Raw genomic sequence first — 8,723 nt, forward strand, 5'->3', positions numbered from 1 at the left:
GAGAGAGAGAGAGAGAGAGAGAGAGAAAGAGAGAGAGAGGGAGAAAGAAAGAAATAGCTCTCAGGCATTGGGACATAAAGGTTCTAGAATGATTTAAAAGAACGGAACAGAAACAATGTATCCATTTCTGTTCTATTTCTGGGATTCGACTTCTTTTCAGTGTCCCTGCAGGGTTGCCTCCATTTCTCTGTGGCTTAGAATTAGACCCCTGTGCCTATCAGCTGCAAATGTACCTGCATCGGTGGTTGTCTAAGTGGTATCTAAGTGGTAGCTTTTCTCCTCCATGGTCAGGAATAGCAGCCTGGAGCTCCTGGCTTCATGCTTCCGAGCTCCTACCATAGGCAAGAGACTGGTTTATTGAGTGTGAAGATTTCGATTCAGAGGTTGGTTGATCACAGAGTGGAAGAAACAGGCTTAGGCTCAGGGGATGATTAAAAACTCAGATTTTTGTTTTTTGTTTTTCTTATTTTCTAAAATAAATAAATCTTTAAAAACTTCAAAGCAACACAAGAACAAAGAGGAAGACACACGAAGGTGTAGCCTGTCCATCTTTCCTCATTTAGCAGACACTTGCTGAGCCTGCCCCAGCTATGAAACGGTGAAGCAATGGTGAATCAACTTATAGTGCGCTCCCATACACATCACAGCAGGACGTGGGCAGGCGCACAACTTTTGTTTTAAGCAAAGAAATATTGAACATCTACTAAGTGAAATACTACATTGTTATTTTTTTAAAAAATCTTAAGAAATGATTATATGAAATTTTTAATCAGTTTAAAAAAATCTTTTTGGAGCATTAAACATGATAGAAGGAGAAACAAAAATCTCTTATGAAGTCCTCTATGAAGGGAAATTGTGACAAGTTCCTGATTAGACAGAAGCCGTTCCAGTTCCAAGGGAGAATACCCAGCGTAACTGTGGCTTCACAGATGAATTGGGTAGGGTTCCTTCTTTTTCTATTTTGTGGAATAGTTCTTTGAAGGTCTGAGAGAATTCTTCACTAAACCCATCTGGTCCCGAGCTTTTTTTTTTTGGTTGGGAGACTTTCAATGACTGCTCCTATCTCTTTAGGGGTTATGGGACTATTTAGATGGCTTATCTGATCCTGATTTAACTTTGGTATTTGGTATCTGTCTAGAAAATTCTCTATTTCATCCATATTTTCCAGTTTTGTTGAATATAGGCGTTTGCAGTAGGATCTGATAATTTTTTAATTTCCTCAGTTTCTGTTGCTATCTCTCCCTTTTCATTTCTGACTTTGTTAGTACTTGGATACTACTGCCTCTGTGCCCTCTGGTTAGTCTGGCTAAGGGTTTATCTGTCTTGTTGATTTTCTCAAAGAACCAGCTCCTGGTTTTGTTGATTCTCTGTATAGTTCTTTTTGTTTCTACTTGGTTGATTTCAACCCTGAGTTTGATTATTTCCTGCCCTCTACTCCTCTTGGCTGAATTTGCTTCCTTTTGTTCTAGAGCTTTTAGGTGTGCTGTCAAGCTGCTAGTGTATGCTCTCTCCAGTTTCTTTTTGGAGGCACTCAGAACTATGAAAACTCAGATTTTTGAATGTTGGGTTTGAAATGTCTACAAGATTTCCTAAAGAACGCCTGTCATAGGTGGATAAATCTGGATTTGGGAACTATTTGTACAAAGATGTTATTAAACCCATGGTCTGGATTAGGCGGCTCAGGAAGTGAACGCTTAGGTGACCTGGGAAGTGAAGGAGAAAGCTGAGGCTGAACCTTGGGTCTGTTTGGGAAGAGGGTTGTTGCCTCCAGGTGCGCTTCCAGTGTGTCGTGAAGGCTTCTCTGTGCACGGTGAACTTTCACTTGGCTGACGTGTAAAGGAATCCTTGTAAGAAGCTGTAGAGTTCAGCCAGTCACAGCAGCTGAGCTCCAGGAAGCGACAGGCAGCCAGTTTTCCAGATCAGCTGCAAACAAGGTAATTGCTGCTTTCTGGACCTCACTCGGCTCTCTGAATTCGCTTTCCTTTCATCTGCTCTAAATAGAACCTGAACCTGTGATAGAGGGGAACACCATGAGTCATTTTCATCTCTCTGCTTCTTCGATTCTAGAATTGCAAATGATGCCTTATACAGCTCAGTTTACTTTTCTGTAAACTGGGCGTGGTCGTGAATGCTTCTAAGCCCAGCAATTGAGGCTGAGGCAAGGGGATCTCGATGGGTTTGAGGCTGGCCTGGTCTACACAGTGAGTTCCAGGGCAGTTACATACTGATCCTTGTCTCACCCCCATTTCCGGTTCCCAGAAAGAGATGGGGTTTTCTTTCCTCTTGTAACCGGAGTGCGGATCCCACATAACCTCTGACTCTCCCCGTGGAGATAGAAAGGCTTAAGCAGGGGTGGGTACGTGCTTTGGAGTTTGGTTTCCGGATATCTTGTTAGAACAAGAAAGGCTGTTCAGGGGGAGACTAGAAGGCAAACGGCAAGGATTTTCCAGAAGCTTTCGGGACTTCTTGCCCCCCTGTGTCCTCCGTGAGACCTCTCTAACTGCCTAACAAGAATTTTATGTTTTAAGATTTATTTATTTCTATTTGATTTGTATGAGTATTTTACTTGTACGTATGCCTGCATGCAGAGGACAGAAAAGGGCTTCAGATCATCTGGAGCTGGGGTTCCAGTTGTGAGCTACCCTGGGAGTTCTGGGAACTGAACCCAGGTCCTGTACAAGAGCAGCAAGTGCTCCCAGCCACTGAGCCTACAGAGAATTTCATTAACCGATGCCCATGCTCATTCTATTTACCGAGTTTGGGTTACTCATTGCTAGGCTAGTGTTTTTAGATTCTCAATGAATAGATGTTTCTAAAAGATCTCGCTAATCTGATAATGCTATTAAAAGTCTGTAAATAATTGGTGTACCATACACAGCATGCAAGGCAAGTGAGTTCTACTTCAGAACAGTTCAAAGGAACACATTCGTTAGTCTCCCAAACTGTTCATGCAACCAGAACAAACCTGATGAAGGGATTCATGAACCCCACTTAGAGACAAGAAGTGTGGCTTGTGAGTCTTAGTTCTCTCGGGACCCTGGCAAGGCTTCTTGTTGCTTTTGTGTTTACCTGTGTTCAGGGCCACCTATTACCTTAGGGGACAAAACCAAAACCAAACCAAACAAAAAAACCAAACAAACATACGTTTCTTAGGTGCTAAGCAAAATAAACTCTAAATATCCAGTCATTTACACTAAAGGTTTTGCAGATAACTGTGGATCAAAGGGAAAATAAACAAATCCCCCTCCCCCTGCAAAAATAAACAAACAAACAAACAACAAACAAACCAAACCAACCCCTCCTTCAAACCTGATCTGGCTCATTATTTTTCTTCTAAACAAACAGAATAATTTGCAAGTTTCTCTGGTAAGATGGCCCTCAAACTCCTTTATTTTAAAGACTACAATCATAGTCTCTTTTGTTTTGTTATTAAAGGTTTAATAGACATCTTTACCTGAGATTTGATTTTATTGAGTTCTTTTTAAAGAATAATTTAAGATCATGTCTTGTATCTCTCAGTAAAGTAGGTAAAGTTCGGCTCACCCATGTTACTCTTGGTTCTCAGGAACTGAAGGCTGTAGAGCCTGAGGGAATGAGACATCCTCTGATATGTTACTTCCTATTGCCAGATGCTTTTCCCTGGTAGGTTGAGGCACAGAAGGCCCTGATGTTAGAGCTGTGTGATGCCTGTGGTTCATAACCAGTAGTTTTCTGCATTAACAGTTTTATCTCTCTGGACATTTATTTCTCATGTCTGATTTTTTTTTTTTTTTTTTTTTTTNNTTTTTTTGAGGCTGGGTTTCTCTGTGTAGCCCTGGCTGTCCTGGAACTCACTCTGTAGACCAGGCAGGCCTCAAACTCAGAAATCTGCCTGCCTCTGCCTCCCAAGTGCTGGGATCTTATTTCAGAATTACCCACTTCTGGTTCTGGAGGAGTCACATGTGGTTCAAGAAAATCGAAGTAGGGAGAGTGACTGTATCCAAACAGAATTTAGCAGGAACCCTGGGAGAGCAGAGGTTAGCTCTAGAAATGACAGTGCTATTTCAGGAAAATTATTTGTTTTTACAGTAGCTCTTGGTAGTTAGGTAGCCGTTGCTATTTTCAAAACCAATTCATATTCATTATCTTATTTAACCTGAGGTCACCCTGTGCTTTGAGTAGACTGTATGTTATTTACTGACTTTGTCAAACTGAGTCCCAGAGAGTAAGGAAATAGCGGACGACCATAAAGGCCAGGTAGAGGCAGAGACGTCTCTCGTCCTTGTAATCTGCTTCAAGGAGTTCTCCCACAAATAACACTTAGGAAGTTGGGCCTGAGAGATTTTGGGGAGGAGAATGTGGATGGTTAGGAGTAGAGGAGTTACTTGTCTTTCATGTGGCTTGCTACTGGGGAGTGCCTACCTATATATCTTTGAGAGCCAATCATAAGCCTTCCCAACCTGTATTGGCTGTTCAGGGTTACTCTAGAATCAGCAAATCCAGGCTGGTGAACGCTGTGAAGTGAGAGCTTCAGGCTCCACACGTCAGCACACTCAGATATCAAATGGTAAAGGTCACAGTTATCCCCGAAGCCGAGGGCAGGGTCAGAGACTACTGTGGCAGCAGCATCATCCATCCATCCATCCATCCATCCACCTTGTGCAGCTGTGCATCACTGAGGTGGGTGGGGATCGGGTACCTAAATTAACCAGATGTTAACATTAAGTTTAAACCCTGTGCACTGTTGTTTATGTTCTATATAGGTCACCTTCCAAAAGCTCCTAAGGTTAAACTGGCTGCTGTTGCGTATGAATCGAGGCATTCGTACCTGCCAAGCCTCACTTCTGTTCGGCCTTGCATGAGCTTTAGGGTTAGTGGAACAAGTAACTGTCTTATATTTTGCTTTTGTTTTCAGCTGAAATGCTAGGCACTGCTTTTGGAGCCTGCGAGGCCATCAGTGGCCAGTGGTACAGTAGGGAACTTGCTGCTAGGTCAGTTTTGCTAAACTGCAGTTGGAAGTTTTCCCCAAGATGCCCTCTGCCATAGGTTTCTGACTGGATTTACAGTATGAGGCATGAATACCCCCTCATGGAGCAGGTCTTAAAGTCAAAGAGTGGTTAGTTAACATTCTAACAGCCATACCACGATTGCAGTGAGCCCATCTTGCTCAACACGTCGGTTGGTGGGTATAGTTCACAGCTGGATAGCATTGTCGACTCTGTTTCTTGTACATGCTGCTGGGCAGGTAAGGGAACCTACACAGCACCTTTAGGCATTATGAAAGCAAGCTAGCAGGGAGGAATCTTCCAGCTCAGTTGCAGCCCAATTTCTCAGTTTCATGCAGCCATAGTGTCTTCCAATTAAGGTGAGCAGCCAAGAGGAATAACAAGAGCCAGTATGGTTTGTGGGCCTCCTCTACGGCCTCCGTGACCAAAACCTAATCAAAGAATTGAAAGGGGCTGGAGAGATAGCCTAGTGGTTAAGCGTACTTGTTGCTTTACCAGGGACTCAGGGTTGATTCCCAGCACCCATAAGCTCTCTTGTAGCCTCTTCTGGTACTGTGTGCACATATAAACACACAAGCAAAGCATTCATGCACATACATAAATACATCCATGAAAAAAAAACAAATAAAAGGCTTTATGATAAAATCTTTTAGAGACTGAAGACAAAAACAGAGGAAGACACCTCCGTTGAAAGTAGGTTGAAAGTTTTTTTCATACTCACGGTTTGGAAGGAATAATATTGTGAAAAGTACCATCCCACTAAGGAGTCTAAAATTTAATGCAATCCTAATAAAATTCTCAGGGTTCCCTCACAGACATAGAGAAAAAAAAAATCTTAAAAAATCATGTGGAGGGGTTGGTGAGATGGCTCAGTGGTTAAGAGCACCGACTGCTCTTCCGAAGGTCTTGAGCTCAAATCCCAGCAACCACACGGTGGCTCACAACCATCCGTAACAAGATCTGACGCCTTCTTCTGGAGTGACTTAAGACAGCTACAGTGTACTCACATATAATAAAATAAAATAAATAAATCTTTAAAAACAAAAACAAAACAAAAAAAAAATCATGTGGAAACTCGAAAGGCTGAGAATATCCAACACAATCCCAAACAAAAAGAAGACTATGAGAGGCATCACCATAGCGACCTGATTTAAACTGGGAGTTCCAGTTACACCAACTCCAGGGACAGAAGCCTTTGTTGTTACAATTGATAAAAATCATACTGCAGAGAGTTCTAGGCCCAAAACCCTAGGCCCTTCAACAATAAATTAGTAACCTGTAGAAAAAGAGATTTCTAAGATCTATCAACCAAATGTCGAATGCATTTAAAGTATGGAGAGACATACTAGTGACACCAAAGAAGGACCCTTAAGGAAACAAGAGAAATACCAGGCATTTATACATTCCAAGTCATGTGTTTTGCTAACCATAGTATTGGGGTTTTGGAGAGAGAAACCACATGCCCCCCTCCATGTATTTACTAGTCTTTACTAATGAAACAACCTCTTGAGATGGTCTTTGAAAGTCTGTATCTGGCTTCAAACACAAGTTCCCTGGTTTCTAGTGTCTTAAATCTTTCCATATGGAAAACCTCGAGACTGTTATGTGGTGGCTCACACCTGCAATCCCGGCATGAGATGCTGAAGCAGGGGAATTTCTGAGAGTTGAAGACTGGGGTCTACAAACCGAGTTGTAGTACGGAACACTTTAGGCTTATCGCCGAGTAGTTTCAAATGAACACTCTGGCTGTTTTGTTGGCTTTGGCAATTACTGGGGGGTGGGGGGGTCACCTCTAATCTACTTTTCTAACTGCTGGCCTGGCTACCTCCCCAGCAATGTTCCCCAGATACTTGCTGTCTCTCCTGGCTATGTGCTCTTGGTCCATCTCCACCCCCACCCCGTACAATCAAATCAATTCAAACTCACCTGTCTCTAATCCCTCCAATAATCAAGGAAAATCAAGGAATAAGCATGAAAGTCACCTGACAGACCAAACCTCAACATCCAGGCCAGGCCAGGCTGTCTCAGAACTTAAACAAAACGAACTAAAAACACAACAAAGCACTTAATAGCCCTCCCTTTATTTGAAGTTTATAGTTTGTGCTCTGTTTCAAGTTCATTTTCTCCTGACATAAGAACGATTTACGATTCTTTCTTTGTTTTTGTTGTTCTTGTTTGCGCTCTCTCTCTCTCTCTCTCTCTCTCTCTCTCTGTGTGTGTGTGTGTGTGTGTGTGTGTGTGTGTGTGTGTGTGTGTGTGTGTGGTTTTTGGTGTACTCCACTCCCATTTACCCCCATAGTTTCTCTGTGTAGTCCTGTCTTGTAACTCCCTCTGTAGACCAGGCTGGCCTCCAACTCACAGAGATCCCTCTGCCTCTGCCTCCTGAGTCCTGGAATTAAAGGTGTGCCACTACTTCCTGGACAGAGGTCAGATCCGCGGGGACACTGTTCACACTGCTGCCCTTTGGGATGAAAGCCTTTTATTTTCTCCTAACAAAGAACACTCTGCTCATTTGACTTTTTTTCTAAGGAAAAAATGTAAACAACATTTTGGCAAATGGAATACAGAAATCTCTATATTATTGAAAACTTAAATGCTATAAATCAGTGAGTTATGTAAGCAGGGTATTTTTATTTTAACATCTAAAAATGAATTCTTCCCTAAAAAGAATTTTTATTCCTGGCACACTTACTAGTATGAAAAATATATATATATATATACTATTAAAACAAACAAACTTGGAAGAAATCTCTTGGCAAATGGCCTGATGTAGTTTACCGAGAAGGCAGACAGTGCCTGTTTTAACAATTTTTTTTCTCTAGTAAGTAGAATCATCGGATATCCATCCTACTTTGTCTTTCAAGATTATACATCTCTATTTGCACAGAACTCATGAAAATTTAATGACACCTAAAACGCGGGCTACCGAGTTGCCTGATCAATCGGGGCCCATCGTGAACACTGGCCTGGCACCCACTGTGCGGCTCTCTTTGGGAGACCGTTCCAGTGTTCCACCGTGGGGGTGGCTTCCTTCTACCTCACGTGGCTCAGCTTTCTACGGGCCCTTTGCTAAGCAGTTGGCCAGAGAATGAGTCGCACATTTTTTAGCTCTATTTAAAGCATAATTAAAGTTCCGAAGCTTGCCTGGGGATTTTATTTGTATTATTTAGCTTTTTTTTTTTTTTTTTAGAAATGACATGGATAGTTGAGTGGTTTTTTTTTTCTTTGTTTTTTAGCTATTTGTACAGATGAGTTTGTCCTTTCTGAAAGAATAGTTATGTGGGGTATTTAAGAAACTGTGAGCTCCTTGCAAGATGGGAGCTTTTATAGTGTTTGTGACTTCAGCTTCATCCTCAGTATGTGTATATATCCCTGGCTGACCTGGAATAACTTGTCCTCCTCTTCCTTCTCCCCCTCCCTCCTCCTCCTCTTCCTCCTCCCCTTCCCCACTTCCTTTTCCTCCCTTGTTTGCTTTTGTTTGTTTTCGTTTTGTTTCTTTTTTTTTCCCCCCCTGAGGCAGGGAAGCCTGCCTCAGTGTAGCTCCGACTATCCTGGAATGTCAGAGATTCCCCTGCCTCTGCCTCCAGAGACAGAGTTGGAACTGTTGGGTCTGTGAGTGGTAAGTGAAATTGTGTCATCTGGATGCCAGGCATTCTCTGACTGCTCTGGAAGTTCGTCAGTGTCCCTCCTCAGAGTCCTGGTGTGGTTTCATTTGCCTTCCCCTCCCCTCCCCTCCCC

At 42.5% G+C, this 8,723-nt stretch overlaps 1 protein-coding gene across 2 annotated transcripts in view; it reads left to right on the top strand.

Moving 5' to 3' along the window:
• The window catches only part of Dst (dystonin), a 398,187-nt gene that overhangs the window by 61,783 nt on the left and 327,681 nt on the right, over positions 1–8,723 (top strand). The window lies entirely within an intron of this gene.

This window comes from Mus caroli, chromosome 1 (assembly GCF_900094665.2).
Source record: "Mus caroli chromosome 1, CAROLI_EIJ_v1.1, whole genome shotgun sequence".
Classification (NCBI taxonomy): Eukaryota; Metazoa; Chordata; class Mammalia; order Rodentia; family Muridae; genus Mus; species Mus caroli.